Here is a 22093-nt window from a genome sequence, read left to right on the forward strand (position 1 = left end):
GGACGAGCCTTACCGCCTCCCACTCTGTTTTTTTCTTTTCTTTAGAGTTTTAACTACCCCAGGAGAGGGCCTAATGTAAAACAGTTATAACGGTCAGACGTCAACACAGCCGGCACAACGACTGCGTCGACGTCTTCTCCAAAGTCTGAGCCTAATTGAAAAGAGGAGTAACACAGGGGCACACGTAGGCTGTTGTGTGCGTTGTTGGCTTTCACGAAGGCTGTGAATGGAGATGGCAACTGGAGACGGTGCTTTGAACAAAGGTTAACGACTGCCCGGGAAGCAGCCGTTTTATTTTCGATGTTTACCTTGTTTGAAAACGGCGCGCTCCGAAAGGAGGGCAGAGGAGGGTTTGCGCGCAGTTTGCATACTCGGTGCTTCGAGAAACGGTGTTTTCCTTCCGTCCATTGGAGAGACAAAAAAGAAACAACTGAAATGCAAATTGATTTTCTCTCCGGTCTCGCGAAATAGGCCCGGTGCCCCGTTTTAATATTCGCCGGATGGTTTGCCGTTCGCACGCGTGGGTGAACATTCCGGTTGGGACCAGTCGTCTTGCTCGCTAGGTCGTTAAATTGCTAAGCCGAGAAAGGTAGGCAAAGAAAAAAGAATTATACAGTAGCACTCCTAAGTGCCATATGACTAGGGCCAATCAATACGTAGTGTCAGGCGCTTATCCATTTTTGTTTTTCGTTAACTAAAGACGTGCTCCAACGGGAACGGGGGACGCTCACAGGAAAAGGTTTCGCGCATTTGCTTTGCACTACAAAGGTACTTTTCTTGTATTACTTTCTTGCACAATGTGCGCAATGACGGACCCAGCTTACCGGTAAAGGTCTGCAGTCCCGCGGTGGCGGCTCTTCAGTAGGCTGTGTATTTCTATTTCTGAACCTATTGGTTTGGTTTGGTTTGGTTTATAGGGTTTAACGTCCCAAAGCAACTCAGGCTATGAGGGACGCCGTAGTGGAGGGCTCCGGAATTTTCGACCACCTGGGGTTCTTTAACGTGCACTGACATCGCACAGTACACGGGCCTCTAGAATTTCGCCTCCATCGAAATTCGACCGTCGCGGCCGGGATGGAACCCGCGTCTTTCGGGTCAGCAGCCGAGCGCCGTAAGCACTGAGCCACCGCGGCGGCTTGTTTCTGAACCTATTGTACAGCAGGATGCCGTATCTCATAGACAAGGCTTTTACCCCAAGGTCGGACATTTGATCGCGATGGACGGAATCGGCTAAGGCCTAATGCTCAAAACTGCTTGTCCCCTGATATTTTAGGGCATGGCCATGAGCATCCACAGGCGGTAGAAATTAATCTTGAGTCCTGCACTATACGGCTCGCCTCATTGTTCAGTGTGTGCGTTCAGCGCGCAAAAGCACAGCAACGTTACACAACTCAGGGAAACAAACCAGCCGAAACAAAACTCACAGAGAGGAAAAGGCCCGCACATGCAGGACGACCCTGGACGACACGACAGCTTCCAGCATCATCGCGCTTGTGTAGTTCTGCTTTTGTGTATACGCTTTCTTCTCCCGCTGGTTTCTGGTCCGGCAGAATCCGAACCAAGCGAAACAACGAGCCACGCGTCTTCATTGTACCAGCAGTGCGCTGCTTCCAAATGAACCTGTGCACAGGTCTCCGCTGTCCCAACCACAGCGTAGCTGTCCTGGCCGGGCCCGAACCCTTGATTTTGAAAGGGATCGCTATCCCGGCTGGAAGGTTTTTCCAATTTTCGTAAAAACAACTTACTATACGCATTGTTTTGTCTTACCATCCATATCAGCTTTTATTCTGAGGAGGCGGGAAGGGACGGAGCTTCTAGCCAGGAGTAGATAGTAGACGTTTTCAGCATACAGGCAACGTGCTAGCGTAGGCGTATACGCGTGGCATTGTTGGCGTCAGGCGGAGCCACTGTGCATGCACAGGAGGGGTCCGGTAAACCGATATACGTCTACGCTAGTACGTCGCCGGTATGCTGAAAACGCCTAGTAAACTATAGACTACGAGGTGGTGTTGATAAAACGCCGTTTCGAGGACGTCCCCTGGAGGCGACCACTATCTTGCACCATTTTACTTCGCAACGCTATACTGTCCGTGCTTGCGATAATTCATGGTTATGTGCGCATTCCTGGGGTTTCACCGTTGCGAGAGACGGCACAGGATAAACAAACACTCACGCAGCAGTACTAGGCGTGTACGTTCAGTGTGTCGCGCGTCCTTATGATATCTTCCTTCTGTTTTATACTACCATCCTTCACAAACAGCCACGTTCTGTGCAGCGTCTTGTGCACGTTAAAGCGGCTCTGAAACGCCTTCCGAGGAGAGCACATTAAATCACTTAATCGCTGCAATGTGTTGCCATGAAAACCAGAGCCAAATAATACTCTTCTACACGGAGCAGACGACCCACAATCACGCGTCAAAGTTGGCGAGCCCTTCCCGGCGACTTTTTCATGCTCGCACCCTCCTCCGTCCCCCGCATCTGCGTAGACAAGGTGAGAAGTGGCCATTGGTTAGATTCTTTCAGACGTCAGGCAGCTACCGTGGCCGCGGCCAATAAGCCGGTTAGCTCCGGCGGGTCGGGAAGCTCCGCTCCCAGAGGGGTGTCGGCGAAGGAGCGCCTACCTTCCAGCGTGCAAAAAGTGACGAGAGGAGAGGGAATGGTGCGAATACGCTGAAATTCAAATTTTATCTGCAGATAACTGCTTCTACAAAGCGCATTTAAAAATCCTTGCTGGACACTATTCGTGAAGCGGCGTGCTTCAATATCTCAGGCATCTCTCAACTTTATTAGAGCCCCCTTCACAGCCTCTTTAAAGAACTCCAGGTGATCAAAACTGCTCCGAAACCATCCGCTAAGTCACCTCTTTCTCTCCGCATTCCTTTTTCCCGCGGCGCGGTTCAGGTATTCATCGTGAGTGAGACATTTACCTCGCCTTTCCTCATAACACTTTCGCATTAGCATATCTCCCGTCCGATTAACTGTTTCCCAGCGCAACGGAAATCGTTGTAGCTCACCTCGCAAAGCCGCTTTACTTCTTTATTCCATGGGTAAAACGAGCGGTGTCGTTTCTCTTTTTTCTTTCTTGCGGTACGCCGTTGGAAAAGGAAGGGGTGGGAAGGTGGAGAGGGTTTAAACGGGGCGTGGCGGTGGCGCGCTCCACTTTTGGAACCTCCGCCGCCGCCGCCGCCCTTGGTGTCTGCTGCGTGACGACCGGCCCGGCGCAGGCATGGACCGAACGCCGGGAGCCGCCGCAGCAGCTCCGACGGCAGCCGGGCGGCAGGGCTCTCACCGGAAGCGGAAGACGCCGCAGCATCCTTTTCTCTTCCTCTTTTTTTCGGCGTCGTTCCGCTCCGGCGAGAGTCAACCACCTCGCGCGCCAAGCGACGACAGCGGCTGAATGCGAACGACGCATCGCGAGCTCGCGCGCCGAACGGAGCACGCGACGACCGCACGCGGAGGGAGATGCCAATCTGCGCCGCATGCATGCACGCTATGCAGGCCGAGCGGCGAGGACCGGCGAAGCGTGGAAGTGACTGCGGGGCGCAGCGGCCCTGACGGCAGTGTGCGGGGACTCGCCAGCAATCGCCCGTTTAAGTTCTGTCTACATGCGAACTGTTCTGCCCGTCAGAACTTTCGGGAAACGTACGGGTGTCAATAGACGTTTTAGCATACCGGAGACGTACTAGGGTATAGACCTCCTTCACCCCGCGACGTCACCAAGATGCGGTGGCGCTGTAGTTAGCAGCGACTTTCGCATGGTAGGCAAAACAGGTCCCGCTTGCCCGTGCCTACCGCAGCTACGGCAGCTACCGGCGGCTGCTTCAAGCCTGCACACTGCAGAAGCAGCATGTATTGACCAGCTGCGTCACTGCCGGATCCGCGTAGTAGCATAAAAAATATTAAATTAGCCTCGATAGGTTTCTCACGCATAAATGCCGCATTCGGAAACTGGCTAACAGGCATTGGGCCACGGTAGTAAAGCACGAAGTCTGGGAGTCGATAGGCACTGCCACTCAATGCACTTAATAGCATGCAAGTTACTGCGTTCATTCACCTGAACTTCAGGATAGTAGGCTGATAATTGCTCAAGGAAAAAAAAGACATGTAGCTGCACACGTACTTATCACCTTGAGCCGGAGTGCACGGGGCGCCGACTGGTTCACTCGCCCCCAAGGAATGCGTTTTTTTGTTAATAGCACACCATGTTTAAATGGCGCGTTTTGTGACATTTAATATTTACTTGAAACTGTTTCTTGATATGACGACGTAATTATTTCATTCGAATAGAAACAAGTCTGGTAAGTTGTGTCAATCTTTGGCGGTCGCGTTGGTGTGCTTAGAATAGCGTACCTTAAGTGTGCTAAACGCCATATGCTTTTTCATTGCATCATGCATGTGTCATGTTTCATGAGGTAATACATGATCGCGAAGCTTGTTTGGAAAGAAGCAGCCGCAGGCGTGCTACTAACAGACACGTGGCGAGATTGAGAGGGGACGCGGAATGAAAAGTGTTTTCGTTATTTATACATACTATATGTAACTAAACTTGGTGCAAATATGAAATTCCTACGCTAGTTTCAGTAATTCCTTTTATTTATAGCTGTACCTGGTGGAGTTCTGGGTAATTATAATTAACATCCTCGTCAAGTCACCCCAAGGTCTTAAATAATTGAGTAGATAGTGCGCAGTTTTTTTTTATGCCAGCATGTACACAAAGCCCTGTTCTGTATGATGACGCGATTAGTTCTTTTTCTAGATGATCAGTACTTATGCTTGCATAGTTACATGAAAACGTTTCTTACAAAAAAATAACTAACACAGTACTACCGCACGTGTAGGAAAAAAAATCGAGAGATTTGTTACGCTCCTCCACGTCTCAGGAATAGTTTGCGACAAATGGAATCATTTGATTTTCATGCGAATTACGAAGGTGAGTGATCCAGTCGCAGAAATTGTGAGAGGTCAGAAAACCAACTTTAAAGTTTATTCCCTAGTTTATGGCCTCTTCGCTTTCGCGTTGGTCAAAGATATGCGGCACTGAAATCAGAGAAATTACCTCACAATTTTTGACGACCACACATCTAAAAAGCGTAATTTATAAATTTGTACTCAATATTTTGCTACAATTTTTCGTCATGAAACAAGACTCCAGGGCTATAGGAAATAAAATAATTCTAGAAATAAAAAAAATTTCACCAAATCGACCAGCTTAACCAGAGGACAAGTCGGCCTGGCTGGTGCGTGGTCATGCGGCTAAAAACAGCGCTTAAGCGAGACAGAGGATATCGGGGACACGACGCTGTACCCACTTTTCGCACAGCGCGAGACGTATGCCAACAGACGATGAGCGTACGTCTGCTCTGACGAAGCAACGCCAGCGCTTCCCCTCACTACTGTCCCGAAGTAAAATCATTCTGACTAGTGCAGAGTGTCAAAACTTATTTTATTCAATGCCTACCGTATAAATCAACGGCAGGAACGCTTTCTACATGTTTACTACTAACCATATATACAATACACAGTGGCAAACTATTTCTCTGAATACGCCGCACGTGGCCATCGCGAGCTCGTGTACTTCGACAAATTACTAAGTTGGAAGCATCAACCATTGCTATGATTCGCAGAAACTGGAAACGCACCTACAACCCTTGAAAACCCGCGCTCAACACCTATCCGCAACGCCACTCCCCGACCTTTTGCCTACCACGAGCCCGCTGGCGACTGCAGCGCCACCTCGTTTGTTTACAAACATGCAGAAGGTCTATAACGAATACCGGTTTACCGGACCCCTCCTGCGCATGCGCAGTGGCTCCCCCTGACCCCAACAGTGCCACTGAGCATGCGTAGGAGGGGTCCGGTAAACCGATATACGTCTCCGCGTGTACGTCTCCGGTATGCTAAGAACGCCTAATGTTGCTTGTCTGACGGCTGTTGGCGCCCGGGCGTCTCTGCTAGCGCAGGTTATTTCATATCATAATTAAAGGCCAGGATGTATACATTTCAGCGAAGAAAAACGCGCGTTATAGTCAAGAGAATTTCCACGAAATGTGGTTCTGGCCACCCAGTCAACTCCATGGCATTCGTTGTAGGGCATGTATACGGCGCATGTCCCCTCATGGTTCCAGACTTTCCAGTGAACTGGTTCGCGTGGGCGCGAAGAATTAATCTTTCATCGGCGAGTTCACGTCCCATTAACTTTTCTCGACGATTGCGTACGTAGTTCATTAGGTCGATAATTCATACTCTCCGCTTTTGTTGTGCCTGAGTTGTTTTAACTGCACAACCGAACGAGGAAGAGGTTGCTCAGCTTGTGCTGCTGGAGGACCCACGTTATTGTCGTCCCCCGAAAAAGAGGAAGTAGGAAAGAGGGAGAAAAAAAGAAAACGAGGCTTCCTCACCGCGACCGCTGCTTACCAGCTTCGCACTCGTGATGCGCCGTCTCGCAACCCCGGGACAGACGCCAGAGGCATTTCTCTTGGGAACGCCAAGAGCGCGCTGCTGGTGCCTCCACCCTTGGGAGTGATGGCACGCGTGCTCAACTATAGGAGTGCGCGCCAGCTTCGCCTGCGCTGCTGAACCCGCGTGTACTGTATCTTTTTTAAAATTTTCTAGTTATGTATTATGGTTGGCTACATTAACTTGGCGATATACACGAAGTTTCCGCGCGTTGATAATCGAGGCGTTAAAGCATTTTCGCCAGACCGTAAATTTTGCGCCCTTTCTGCTGGAGTGTGACAGAGTGTCCGTTTACTCCGTCGCGGCGTAGCTAAAAATTCCCCGGATTGTTCCATCACGCTCAAATCAGCCTCACTGAATTGGTGAGGTCTAGTAGTGGCCGCAGCTCCGTCATCCAGGCAGGTGAGCGGCCACATCAAATCACTGCGTTCTACTGCCGCTGTGTGCCACACCTTGCGGGTCCGTAAGTTGCTTTACCGCAACAGAAATAGACCACGTTGCGCAGACGAACAGTGAGGGCAAACAGTTTCGTTGAGCATGGTGATATTGCTCTGCAGTCTTCTCGCCTTTCCCAGGACCAAAGAAGTGAATTAAAGAGCAGAAGTGTAGCAGTGGTCATAGCCATGTGATAATAACAGTTGCAGACTACCCATTGACCGTGCGTATCAAAAGATGGCGTCCTGAGTGGTCCTGAATGCGGATGTTTGCGAACTGTGACGCCACCTGGGACGTTCCGACGAACTACTCGGCGCTTCCAAAAACACGAATATAATGGAGAAACAAAAAGGCGGAGGGCGTCCAACAGTAGCTTGCTGCCTAGCTCATAGGCGACGCCACCGTCCATTAACCTGCGAGAAATGGCCTCATACAGTATAGCCGAGTTTCGAAGCGGAATTCCATAACTGATGTCATCAAAGACGTCTGGCGATAATTTTGCGGCACCCACCCTCTTGACCCCCGTGCGCACATACTCTCACGTCGACCTTGGACCTCATTACCAGAAATGGTAGATTGATCTTATTCGCATCCGCTTTGAAGCAGGATGGTGGCGAGCGCCACCTTGCCTAGTATATTAAAGTGGCTGCTTTATTTTTTTATGTATTTCGTACATTTCTCTTTCTTTTTACTTATAATCGCATTTGTGCCATCCTGAGATACTTTCTATGTTCAAAGCTTTATGATTTTGATTTTGCGACGGTTCGTGCAATGTAGCCACTATGCTTGTACGCCACTTGTCTCCTCTTTTATCGGTGTCGAGAGCGCCCCCCCCCCCCCTCCTGTCTGCATATTTATTATGATTAAGCCCTTAAGCAAATTTAAGCATACAGCCCAAAAACTGTCCATGGACTGTCCACGGACTGCCTATTGAAATTCTTGAAGACATTGTCTTTCGACAGTAATTGAAGAAAGCGAACAGAAGAGCTTTAGAACAGCTGCCCAATTTCGGCACTACTTTCTGTTGTGTGATATGAATGTGCGCGACGCCCCAGCCCTGAAGGGACACAAGGCATAGTCGATGATCAAATAATTAAGGGAAAAGGGAGTGGCGCGAAGTGTTGTGAGGTAAAGGCACGCCTGCAGTTTCATAACATTAGGCAACAAGGCAGCGAACCGTCTAACTTGTCTCATTCAGTCAGGTTTTTAAAAGAAACAAAAAATGCCATACTTTTTTCATCTCAGTGAACATTTCACAACCTTTCATTGCACGAAGCATATGTGCGCTATTCAGAGGCCGTTGAGGGCGCCCAAGCCCGCCTGCACTTTCTTAGCCCAAACAACGAGCAAAACAGTATACTGCCGTCATGCTCAAGCCGGCATAGAGGACACTAAGAGAGCGCTTCTTCTGTTCAAGAAAGCGCTTACCAAAGTTTCCCAGGTTAAAGAACGTGAACACTGGAAAATTGCAGAACTAAGCTTTGTACAGTTTAAAAAAAAAGTGAAACTTTACTCGTGCTTGACATTCCACTTCCACTTTCGACTGAAGTGACCGAGGAATTTCGCCAGTAAGCCTTTCTCCGCATGATCGTCTAGTAACGGGAGGGGAACTAGCCGCAGGCTCGCGTACGTTCTCATAGCATACACTCCCAAACATGAAAGAGGCCTTACCCAAAGTTTCACTTTCAAACGCAACCAGGAGGCCTAAGTATTAACTTGTTAGCGATCCTTCCGCAAGCTGTTTTTAGGCAAAAGAGAAAATGCATATTGAGGTGCTTGACGTCTTCATACCTGTGGGAAGAATAACTGTGTGCTCACAGCTATTACCACTTTCGAAAGCGCACGTACAGTCTTTGTCAAAAATATACAGGCCAGGGGGTTTGCCTCCAAGGCGTGTGGTAGCACATTTGACAGTCCTAAACTTGCGAGGGTTGAGGACTTAAATTCCTCCTGCCTTCGTGAGATTAGGGTCCCTGAGGCACTGCAGGGCTCAGAAGCAGGCTCCTAGGGCTGTATACTTTTGACAAAGACTGTAGGTGCACGCGTGCATCTTCGACTCGCATCGTCAGGTCATGGACGGCCAGGAAAAATTCGAAGGGCCCGCAAGAGCACTGAGCTGCCACGTGCGAGAGTTGGGCCCGAATTCTTTCACGCTTTCTTCGCTGCGTCACTGACGGATCGATCTATTGTTCTCTAAGTGCGACCTCGGGAAGATGTCGCTGATCCGCGGTTTCGTTCAGTGTACCCACACCTTTGCACCGATCGCTTAGTGTACGGGGTGGTCGTTCGTGTTTCTTCTGTGCGTGTGTTAGAGACGTCTTCAGAAAGTCCGTCCGGAGTTACAAAAACGTGGCCGTGTACAAGCCTTGTCTTGTGGCACAGCACTCCTGCCCGCTAAACCATCTTTGACGCAGTCAGCTTGTAAGTATTGTTTGTTGACTTCGTTAACTGATGTCTACATTCCAAAGGAACACCGTGGGGCGTCACGCAGTGGGTGGATCCTGATCAGTATTGGCCATATTTCCTTGGAGCACTGTATACGCGCCGCGAAATCTCAGTGCATGTTACCAGGTTTTCGGCAGAGTGGTCTATAGTTAACTTGATTTGCCACCCACGTAGCATATATGATAAGATATTGAAGACTGTATTTCTTTTTCTATATAAAAAATACGCTGAAGAAGCAACGGCTCGATCTCACAACCTCATTGTCTGTGCAGTGCTACGCTAGATCACTCGGCTATGACGCGACGTGCAGTACGTGCACATGGATTAAATCGTTACAGCGTGAGATGATGTAACCGTTCATGATGATAAATCCAGGCGCTCACAAACAACGACACAGAGGAGACACAGCGCTTACGATGTACGATGTAACCGGTTATGTACAGGTTACGATGTAACCGTGTTATGCAAATGCCAATTCTGGATAATTTTTCTGCTTGTTTCGACTAGCATGGCATAGAATAATAAAAAAAACCAGCTCCTGCTCCATACTTAAAGTCACTGGAAGAGAGCAAATTGGAGCTGCATATTCTTCAAAAATCGTGTTTTCATTAACCAATTAAAGGGGCTCTAGACTTTCATCGTTTTCATACACGCGCTTACTTTAAACTTTGAGTTGCCTTGGGGCAAATATTAGACTCAGTGTCCGCAGTATTTTGTAAATAAATAAAATTGAACCACTTGAACGTCGTAGAAGAAAGCTTAGGTTACAATTTATTTCTCTCTTATTACATAACAAACTTGGTTTAGATCCCTCATCATTCTTAACGCCGGCACCAACCACACAAACTCGTCAACACCATCCCGAGTCTCTAACCCCTATATTCGCTAGAACATACACTTAAGTTTTCGTTTTTCCACGCAAAATAACAGATTGGAATCAGCTAATTAAACCATTGTCCCATGAGTTATAACAAATTATTGCTATATTGTGTTCCTCTTTTTTAAGTGTTGCGTTTTCTTTGTAGTTTGATTGACTTGTTCGCCCACCCTGCTTGGACTCAGTGTCCGCAGTATTTTGTAAATAAAAATAAAAATTCCAGGAATCGAGACGCCGCTGCCATGGAAGTATGCTGAGATCATCTGGAACCGAAGTCCTGTGGTAAAAACCAGTCCGTTATTTGCACGATTAGTTGCACAAAAGTAACTCGACTTCTCCCATTGAAGCTGCATAGGCCACAAGGCTTGGCTGCACTAGCTAGCAGCTGTCCGAAATTACTGAAAACGGGCGGTGTTTACGAATTTCGCCTCCACCGAAACGCGGCCGCCGAGGTCGGGATCGAACCTGCGAATTCGTGCTCAACAGTCGAACTCTGCAGCCGCTGAGCCTTTGAGAAGCCTTTGTGTAAGATTAGGACTTGAAGTACGCGGAGCTCTTTAGCTGGCAGTGAAGCGCAGACATAGTTCGTTTTTCATACATTCCACGTGTTTTCGGGTAGTGTGGTAAATGAATTACGTTCCTTAATTGGAGTTATCGTTCCGCAAACACTCGGCGCTAGTATGTAAAGTCATTTTTAATGGCGGAGGGGAGAGGGGGGGAAGCGGGGCAGGGCACATGGGTCAGGAAGCTCGCCCCCTTAGTCCTCTAACTTAGGCTTAGGCGTGTTTGGATTCAGACTTAGTAGGCGTCAACGGGGTAAGCTCACAATTCTGCGTTTCAGCTCAACTGCATCTCAGTTCATTTCAGCTTGAGCCTGAGTGAATTCAAATGAATGAAGCTAGGTAACGCAAAATCATGTCTCTGTCAAGCGATCTGGAATGATTCGAGCGCATGTGTGTCTGTGTGTTGGGAAGATAATTCGTGGACAAGGCTCTCTTGCTTATCAGCGCTAGGTGAGGTGTGGTTCAAGGCAGTCCGCTCCATCTGTGTTCTTCACGTGGCTAAAACGCTGTCAATGGCTCACTTGCAAGATTTATTAGACCTTAATTAACAGCCCAGCCCCATTTATCTGCGAACGAGGCCAAACAGCTGCGCAACTCAATGAGAAACACTAAAAAAAAAAGATCGAACCACAGCGGTGGTCTAGTGGTTCAGCATCCGCCTCACATGCGGGAGGTGCGGGGTTCGATCCCCAGTGCCGCCGGGTACCCACCGGTCACACAATTGGTACAAGCTTTTCCCTGGCCCGGTGCGCGGCTTAATCAGGGTGAAATGCTTGGGAAATTGGTCTTTGACCCCACCTGGAGCAAACGAAAAATACCTTGTGCCATGGCGGTATTTGGTCGCAGATGCCCTTGCGCCATAAAAATTATCATCCTTATTACTTCTAAAAATAGGTTGTTTGTCACCGAGACTCTATTTTACACAATTTCACCGAACAGCGGGAGAGAGCGGTGTCTTTTAACTTTGCACATAGCTCACATAGCTTGCTTCCCCATTCATTATTTCCGCGAGCTGGATTTTCAGTAGTTTACGCAAGGCTGAGCTGTGAAGCGCTGCAGAAAAAAAAAGTGGCTTACCTGGTTGTGAATGATTTCATAATTGCGCCGCCCCTGGAATTACCACCTTTATGCTCTGTGATGCTCAAAAGGTTTCTTGTACTTAGCGATATCGCTTTTATTCTGATGCTTCACGACACTAATGATGAAGTCGGCTGTACGTTGTGATAAATTTACTTTATGTGGCATGGATTATACCCTATCGATATTATAATTTGTTCCACGAACCTCATATCTAATGCAGCACAGAAATTTCAAACGACTAAACTTCACGAATTAGAGGGTAGAATTTACTTGAGTGAATCATAATTCATGAAGGAAGTTGCAGTACACATTGCAAAAAAGCCACTCAACGGGATTTGCGTATGCAGCATTTGGGCTTTTTAAAAAATTAAGTTTTCAGTTCTATTTTCCGGCCTTCGTGCGAAAAAAAATTCGCTCAAGTCTTTTCTCATTCATACGCGAATGATAACGAGTTTATCGTGCAGTTGTCACGCGCGCGAAGCGCAATTAAAAAAAAACCAGTAGCAAAGACACAAACAAGTAAACGTGGGTCCGTATTCACAATCACATTTCTTTCGCCGTTCTGTCATTCGTTCTCACGTTCTCCGTGCCTGTATTCTATCCTGCTTTGTTTCATGGCTTTGGTTTCTTCCTCAGAGCGTCTCTGTTGCATTCGTATGTTTGTTTACGCCTGGAATGAAGACTGCGGTGCTTCTCAACACAAGTATTGAAGTCACCGCCCCTTTTTCTCGATTTCTTATTTCTCATGTAGCGGTCTGCACACATTAAAGGAATTCACTTTTATTTCCCTCAGTGTATTATACAAGCGCTGATCCTCTAGCAGACTGGTCGCGAAGTTTTTAGTGAAGTAAGGAAGCAGCTCTTTTGTTTCATTCGCTGCGGCCAAAGACGGCACTTGGCATTGCCGTCAGCGCTAATACGCTAATACTTCATTGTCGCCTTCGCATTCTCGTTCGCTTCGCTAACTTTCCATGGCGGGGGCAGTAGCCCTGTACAGAGCACTTTCGTTGTGATGGGATGACTAGTTCCAGCAAATGTGAAGGTCAAGCTCTCAGCAGTCTTGCTCAGGAAGTGAGCGCTGCCACCGCTGTTAAAGCGTCCGTAGAGATGGCGCCACCGACCAGCAGTTTCGGTTCCGAGTTGAGGTGCGCGGGATTACCTTCTTGCGCTCCTCACTTGCAAGCGAAGCAGCAAGCACCGCGCCACATTACAGAGTTTTAGCGCTGCGCGAGACATAATCTACTACCGCGATCCACTACTTACTCCACTACTCCACGGCTTAATCCACTATTCACTTAATATTCCACTACTTACGACAGAATGGGAGATTTTTTTTTGTGGCCAGTTTTCGTGGCGTTATTTACCCTCTTGCGAGGAAGAGATAATCATTTTACTATATTCCAGAGCTTGCAAGTGCTGTGTGCTGTGCCCTTGTGCTGTGCGATGTCAGTGCACGTTAAAGAACCCCGGGTGGTCGAAATTATTCCAGAGCCCTCCACTACGGCACCTCTTCTTCATTTCTTCTTTCACTCCCTCCTTTATCCCTTCCCTTACGGCGCGGTTCCGGTGTCCAACGATATATGAGACAGATACTGCGCCATTGCCTTTCCCCAAAAAACCAACCAACCAAACAACCACCCAATCTTCCCCATCGAGGAGAGATCTGCGCATGCGCGCCTCCGAGAAGCGCCAAGCGCGCATGCGCTGTATAGGCACGAGAGGCTGACTGCGGGAGCATACCTGCCGTTACGCAGGCCCAGCTGGGTCCCCGCGTAAACGAATCACGATTGATGAACGTGAATTGTGTTTCTTTAAATGTCTTTATTATAGCAAAGTTCTTTTTTTCTATCTGATAGCGCTTGGTCCGTTGTGAAAGCCCAGGGCATCATCCGAACATTTGCATGAGCGATAACAGATGCGTAGGCGAACGCCAATTCGGCTGTGTACGGCTACGCTCGCATTAACTCTTTCTAAAGAATGAAATTTACTTTTGATATGAAGCGTGATCTGCATGAACACAAAACATTATCATTGGTTCTCCCTGAAAAGAGGCGTTCGACATAAAATTACTAGGTTTGTTTCCTTATGCTTAGGAGGCAAAACTACGGGCGGCATCCAAAGTCCATGCGGCCGTGGGCCCATGGACTGAGGACCCACTACATGAGCGGCCCCGACCATGAACACCAGGAAGAGCTGGACTTCAAGGTCGGGTCTGGTTAGCCGAACCTTCCACTGCTCTTCGGAAGGTTACAGCGCGGGTTGTACCTCAGGGCCGTCGTATTCCCACACCATGCGGCGCAGGGTGTTGGGCACCTTGTAGTGCATGCATTTGAATTCGTAGCACGTGGGGTTCATCCCGTTGAGTATGTTGCCGTTGAGGAAGGAGTTGGTCTGCAGTTGCGTGTAGATCACAGCTTCTTCCCTGCTAAGCCTGGGGTGAGGGGGTGGGTAGACTCTCCTGTTCAATTTCAGGCGCTGTAAGATGTCCGAGTCCATTTTTAAGCACGCCGTTCATTGGAAAACGTGCCTAAATGTTTAACTAAGCTGGCCTTTGAGCACAAGGAGAAGACGTGGGCGCAATGAAGAATGTGCCTGCGTGTGTTTCAAGGCAGTGTGAGGTTTAATTTCTCAATTTCTCGGTTCAGAAACTTATACGCATATGCCGGCACCCTTATAGTACATAGCTGTATCGCATGACCAACATTGTTGGATAAACATTTTGAATATCGGAAAACTGTAAGGTACTAATATGAAAATATTGAAAGTAATGGCCCATTCTTCCTATGTGTAACAATATCTTTCCTTTGTAGTGTATCCATCGCTCGCATCGAGTAGTTAAGACTGCCATAGAAAACCAACGGGGAACGCTTGTGATGATAGCAAAAACGTTACAAGAAAAAAATGCAAGCCTGTCGACGGGAGACTTGCGGATATATTGACTATAATAGTGAAATCTTACAATATATGAAAAGATTGCGTTCATAAATTCCTTCCGGTTCAAAAATGCCTTTTATCCAGAATTGTTGGGTATGTGCAGATTGCGGCGTTCCGCGTCATACCCTAAGGCGGAGCTTAAGTGCTCCCTCCAATCTTTTCGGGCTGGCTGACTGAAGCTGTCATCTTATTGGCAAAGAACAGCAAACAGGGGCGGGGGGGATGCTGCGGCAGGGATTATGGCAGGGTGGGGTGGGGCAACAGGAGGGACAACGACGTAGTGCGGCGTTGCGACGGAAAATACGACAACATCGTTGAGCGATAGAGAGCAGACTTTAACGTCGGGCACATGACAAGGACGTACCAAGGAGCAAAGGAGACACGCCCGACGTCCCTGACTTTTGCTCTGTGCTTCGACCATGGAGTAAATAATGAAATCAAGCAGAAGATAAGAAGTACCATCTGTAATATCAGCTGACTCTTTTAATTCGACCCTTCAAGCAAAGTGCGGCGGTGTACAAATGACGAGAAATAAATCTTCGTCAGAACCTATTGCGTGACCCCCCCACCGCGACCGCTTGAGGTCGTATACACGCTGCGGCTCTTGTTTACACAGAGGACACCTGCCTTGCCGTTGACGCGAACATTCGCGAAGAAAAGCATACTACATGCTCGCGGGCGGGTGCGGGCAAGGCAGGCGCGGCGGGGCTCCGAGAGTTCCATAGCGGGGCGACGTTGGCTGGCACTTCGCCACCCGCGGCAGTTTTAGAAACTGCCGCCGCCGCCAGACAGGACGGGCCAACGCACCTCCCCGCCTGGAGACGGCGGAGACAACGCTTGAGGCAGCCTCGCTCCACAAGGGCGGCTGGCTGCCGCTCTGCGTGCAAGCCCCGTGGTTTCCGAGGCTGCTTGCTGCCTTGGTTCGCGCAGATCTCGGAAGCCATGCGCTCTCTGGTTAGCAGCGCTGAATGTAGTCCTCCGCATTGATCATGGATGAGTTGCGGTTTGTGCTGGAGACCTCCGGGCCTGTACTCGGGTTCGCGTAGCTTTTCGTCGCCCGGAACCACCATAATTTGGATCGGGATTTTTTTATATATGTCTGGAAACCGTGTCGTTGTGTATACTCTGAATTTTTGAGGCACGTTCGCATTTTGACCATGATGTAGTACTCGGAAATTTTAAGTGAATTGGGGCCTTATCGTTTTTTTTTTTCAGAGGGACAGCACTATTGAGGATATGTTTTGCCAGCTGAAAATTCTGGCGATCGTTGATGCAGCCTTGTTAAGAACGCAAACGGTTAGCTACATATTCATTCACACGTAAGTCCATCTTACTGGTTGTGAATTTATGTAAACTCACACACTTACTTTCACCACCTAATGTTCCACCTAAATGAGCAGCATTCTCTTTCAGACACTCTTAAATCTATAATCAACGAGGTTTCTTTTTATTTTAGAAATTACAAGATGCTAGTCCGGATGATGAAGCAATGGATCACATGGATTGGGTCTTACTATATTTTCCAGCTTTCCTAAAGTATGTCGGCGTCGGAGATCGTGATAGCCTCAGACGTTTTAGCTTCCGATTTTTATTCCTTGGTTTGTTTTTTCCCCTTTCTCATCGCGCGCAATTTATTGCAGGAATTTTTTTTTTGTACCTAACGTGAAAACTAAATGAATAGGTCACCATATTACCGTGGCGCTTGTATCGAAGAGAAGTTTTACCATTACCAACAGCTGTCTTAGTGGGGACCGGCGGAACAACTGGAAAAGGGCCGTCTTGCATAGAGAGAGTTCCGCTACGACACAGCTGTGCAAACAAGGTTATATTGTTCTCGCGTGGAAAAACACTCACACACGTTCAGAGCCGTGCAAGTTGCAATGTAACGTAAGTAGTCTTGGGCCTGCTCGCTGTGTTGTTACAGCGAATTGTCAGAAGGCCGCTATCGCGTGTATAGCTGTGAGTACGGTCGCTGTTTGACCCCCTTCCATTCCCCTAATATTATTTTCTACCGATTGTTCTTCTTTTACTTTGGTTTTCGCGTAAACGCCTCGATCTCTCCGAGGCGAGGTATTACTTTCAATTGACACTGAGGAATGTAGAAAGTTGGCCTGAATCGGTGGATTACCCCATAATTCCAATGACAAAGAGACTAATTTCAGTGAAAACCGAGCTTTATAAGGTATAACGATAAAAAATCAAATTTAAGTATCGCCGTCACTGGAATTTTCACGCTAGGACACTGCGGTGACGTCAAGATAGCTTTTGATCGGGGATCACAGAGGCTATAGCCTGCAAGTGCATTCACTCAACGCGAAATTCATTTATCTCTTGACGTCACGAGTTTCGAGACAAAAACTCCAATTTTAAAACTTGTTTTCTCAGCAAAATATGCGTCTTGGTCTGCTCAATAAGCAGCAACATAGCCTGAAAAAGTCATTGAATCGATTTTTATCAAGAGCGGAAATGGGATAAAGTTGTCCTCAAGTTTCATTAACGCTGAAACGAAAGAAAGTTGAAATTTGTTTCTTTGCTCGGAGAAGACGTCTGACTGTGCTGCAGTGATCTATGTTAATGAGAAAGCGCGACCGTTTTTCTCTTGAGGGGTAGTACATTACGCCGTTTATACATTCGCCCATTTTCACCGCAGTGGGCTGATTCTGCGAATATAAAGACTGGAGAACATTATGCATCTCTTGAGTCCCTAATTTGCTGAGCCCGCACAGTAGCTATGCGGCTTAACTTGTCCATCTTTTGTACCCATGAAGCTGACAGGTTGCGTGACAAACTCCGACTCGCGCGCATAGAGACCTTTTATTTCCAACTGCCTTTACGCCGCCCGCTGTCTTGAAAAGAACAAAACGTTTTTACCTGCCAAGTGGGAGCACGCTGTTCTAGCGTGATTTGCGCGCGAATAAAGTATACGTGCGCGCACAGTTGCGCAGTTTTTTACGCTTCCAAGTATAGCAGTCGGGCCATGAGGGCTGTCACAGCGGAGAACTCAATTTAGGCCCGCCTGCGCCACAAGTTATTGCAATTCTTAATGGGCTCAAATTCCTGTTATTGAACGCAGAACTATTTTGTTTCTGCTAGGGAGAATGCTTTCGAGATAGCGCCGTGCATTTCGGCAATTTTTGGATCGTATGAAGAAAAAAAACGGGGAGGGGGAATGAAAAATAAGCAAAATTTCAAGTTTTCAACCTTCCCCGAGGACAACGAAGGGCGGCAGTCTTCACTAACTTGAATGGGCTCGACGCCACGGCACTGAACATGTTTACTCTCCCGGAACTAGTTTATCATTCGTCCCTTGTATCATTGGCGAATAGATTCCTAGTCCAGATTCCTAGCCCCCTAGCTTAGAGCCTAGATTAGATTAGATTCCAAAGGTTTCTTAGCATTCGTCTTGGGGCTGTGGAACTTCTATGATAACCACTGGCTTTTTTGTTTGAGCAGTTATTACAATCAAGGCCGAGCAAGGCCGAAAAAAAGGTGTCTGCCATTTATCTCACTTCTTGAAAACCCTTATGTCCGTAACTTACACTGTTTCTTTGTTCTTCTTTACTTTTGGTTTTAAGGTTATTCTTGTTTGCTTGTTTTAGCACGCCTGTTTTGCAATGTCTTTGTCATTCACCGACTACCGGGTACTGCCCTACAAGCCTTCATGGCTTGGGCAGACCTGTATTAAAATTGTAATTATGTTTTTGAAAAAATAAAGACGTTTATTATTATTATTATCATTATCTGCATTCATGGGAGAGAGAGAGAGGGGGGGGGCTCGCCTCTTCCAACTCCCCTTAAACTAGAAATTAGCAATGATGAAACTATACCGACTATCGTTTATTAATGTTGCTTGTTATTTCGACGAAAAACGTTCAAGAACTACGTTTTCTTAAATAGTACCGCACCCCCAATGGAACCACCTTCTCCAACGGTTGGCCAATGTCCATAAATCCGCCGCTGGCCGCAGCGCAGCTGGCCCATCCCAGCGAATTTATTACGTCATCTCCACACACAAATCGAGAGATTTAGCATAGCAGAGACGTACTAGCATAGACGTCTACTAGAATAGACGTCTACTAGCATAGCATAGAACAGATTAACGGACGCCTACGGCGCATGCGCAGTGGCAAGGGCGGAGCCAGGTGAGGCTAGTACGTGTGCGCAACCGGCATCGAGTAATCCATTGTACGTCTATGCTGGTACGTCTCTACTATGCTAAACCTGTCCACTGTGAAAGCCGTCACGCTGGCTCAGCGGTCATGGTGCTCGGCTGCTGACCAGAAAGACGCGGGTTCGATCGCGGCCGTGGCGGTCGAGTTTTGGTGGAGGCGAAATTCTAGAGGTCTGTGTACTGTTTGAATTAGAGAAAACCTAGCGTCAAAAGCATGCAAACCACGCGGACGAACGACGACGAGCTTGTGTCTGGTCGTCGTCGTTCGTCCGCGTGGTTTGCACGCTTTTGACGCTAGGTTTTTTCTAATTAAAGTATGCACCAACTAGCCCAAAAAGAGGTGTTAATGCTGTGTACTGTTCGACGTCAGTGCACGCTAAAGAATCCCGGGTGGTAGAAATTTCCGGAGCCCATCACTAAAGCGTCACTCAAAGCCTGAGTCGCTTTGGGACGTTAACCACCACATGAACAATCTGTCTACTATGAAAGCACGAACTGTTGGGCGAGTTCGTTTTGCGTGATGTACGTGAACCAGGGCAACAGCACACGGCCTAAGAGAGCAGAGGGAAGAGTAGAAACGGACACAACACACTGCAGGCTTTCTACTGTGTGTCACCTCTAAGTGCGTTTCCCTTCCTTCAGTATCCAGTCTGTTGCCGCGGCAAACGACGGCTGACGCAAAATAACGTAATGCGTTATTTTAACGACTGGCGCATCAAATATATCCACCCAACTGCAGTCATATACGGCTACAAAGGAAAGCTATACAGCTTTCTCAGAAACTTCGTAGTGAATGAAAAATTCTTCCTAATCCGGGGTTCGAACCCGGGACAGCCGCTTCACCGGAGCAGTCGCTCTACTAACTGAGCTAACCGGGACGGCAGGCTCATGGTAGGGGAGAACGAATTGATCAATAACTCGAAGTGGGAACAGATTCCTGCTCTTGCTGGTGGCTGGTCTTGCTCTTTGCGTTCGGTGGCAGTAGAGCGTGGTCACTGCAGTGAGGGAAGGCAGCACGCGGTGTACCGCACTGTTGTCGAGCACGGTAAGGACCTTCCTCATTTTTTTTTTCGCCATGTAATGGTCGAACTCAACAAGCCATTTGGCAAACAAGTCGCCTGTCATCCACATGCCTTCTTTAAACTTATGCTTAGTGGCACACTCGTCGAAAAAACAAATAAAAGTTGCGCATCATTCAGGCCTTCGTGTCATGCATGTGGCGTACGAGCACTTGTCGTCCAAAGCACTGCGCCTTGCGGGGTTGCCCGGTGACAAATGGCGACCGCCGGTTGGCGCTGTTCATGCTTGTGCACAGAGGCTAGCTAATGCAAAGCTTGCTGCATTTCAACGCGACACCGTTAAAAGCCCCGTTCACCAGAAAATCCGCTGTCGCCGTTGTCGGCGTTGTGAGCGAAAATCACGGGCACATGGTTCCGGCAGGTGGTCCCCACAGAGCAACTTAGGAGGCAGGTGGGCCACCTAAGTCGCGTCACCTTGCGGCTTCATCACCACCTACCCACCGGATAGTGAGAAAACTGCCCACCGAGACAGGCGACAGTTAAATTAATGATTGGTCGGTCGGCAAGAGCAACCTGCAGGCTACATAAGGCCCACCGCTGGGAGCACCTGCCATCGCAGGACAGTGGCGCATCGCTTAAACGCTGCACCAATGCGCCAGGAAGCGTATGAGGACTCCCAGGGATGTATGAATGTTAAGTAGAGAAGTACCTTCTGCATATATGGGAATTTACGCATCACGCTATTACGCTTTGCGTTACACCCTTAAGACGGAGCCAAAGTGTCCCCTACATTTTTTTTGTGTGTAGTGTTGTGACTGTTTTTCAGCATTTATTGTAATGATAGAAAAGATAGTTAGGGGTGGTGCTTCGCAAGTACAGCGAGCGTTCCATAAACTGGTTAAATTAGCAGACAAAGTCCGCATGAACACAGCACTGCGGAGTCCTGCCGATAAATGGTACGCCGCCATTCGTAAGCATGACGCCCGCCGCGTCTGCCAGGTCTCCTGCGCGCCGCAGCTGGGCACTGGTGCTGTTTTCATGGTGGGTGAACAGTGTAAAGAAGGCGGCACAAAGACAATACAAGCGCTGACTAGCAACGGAGTTTATTGAAGAACGAAAATCGGTAAAATATAGTGGACGTAAACAATAAAATATAAAAAGAGAGAAAAAAACGACAAAAGGGGTAAACAACCTATGCCACGTGCAAGTCAAAATATTGAATTTACTTGTCACTTAATGTCACAGAAGGATTGCTGACGCACTTTTCTCCAAGATAATGAATGTGACATGCTTCCATGATTTCTCGCGTCACCTTGTTGTTATGATAGAACAGCACTGCTGTCTTCTTGTACAGGGGTTCGCGTTTGCATTTTTTGCAGCGAAACTTTGTCCCAGCAGCCGGGACAAAGTTTTACATCTAGCGCAGTGGTGCTGTTTTCTTTCCAGAGATGGAGCCACGATCCGCGGGGGTAGGGGAGCGGAGGAACACGTTTCGTAACGCGCGGTGTTCTGAATGGTTCAGATCGCCGCAGCCTTCAAAGCACTGCAAATGGCTTGTGAGATGGAGCATAGGAGTGTCTCGTTGAGCATACAGCCCCAAGTACGCCCCCTTCCCCCCACGTCAATCAGCGAATTATCTGATAGGGGAAGGAAGGCACGCAGGCAAGTGATCAAACAAAAACAAGAAATAAGAAGGGACCAAATAGACTACTTTGAAGGACACCAGACATTTGGAACCAGAAGAACAGTTATGATTATTAACGGAGCTAAAATGCATTCAAGATAAAAGAAAGCCTTCTGTCCAATCAAGCACGTCACTGTGAAGATTAAGATTTGTTCGTTTTTGTAACATTATATTATGTGGGACGCGGCCAAATGCTTTGAAGAAGTCTAGAAACATAGCATAAATCTCAAAGTTACCGTCTGTAGATGAAAGTATGTCATGAATAAACCGCGCAAGTTCCGTTTCACTTATATTATCCTTCCGGAAACCATGCTGGAGCTTATGTATAATGTTACGGGCTTCTAAGTGCACTAAGTACTTACTGAATGGTCTGGGTGTGTTTTATGTGCTCTAATAGCTTGCATATCGTACTTGTTAAGGAAATTTGGC

General features: G+C 47.9%; 1 protein-coding gene across 2 annotated transcripts in view; it reads left to right on the plus strand.

Annotated features, from left to right (window-relative positions):
• The window catches only part of LOC144124864 (serine/threonine-protein phosphatase 2A regulatory subunit B'' subunit beta-like), a 104120-nt gene that overhangs the window by 24707 nt on the left and 57320 nt on the right, over positions 1–22093 (plus strand). The gene's annotated exons all lie outside the window — the stretch shown is intronic.

This window comes from Amblyomma americanum, chromosome 3 (genome assembly GCF_052857255.1).
Source record: "Amblyomma americanum isolate KBUSLIRL-KWMA chromosome 3, ASM5285725v1, whole genome shotgun sequence".
Lineage (NCBI taxonomy): Eukaryota > Metazoa > Arthropoda > Arachnida > Ixodida > Ixodidae > Amblyomma > Amblyomma americanum.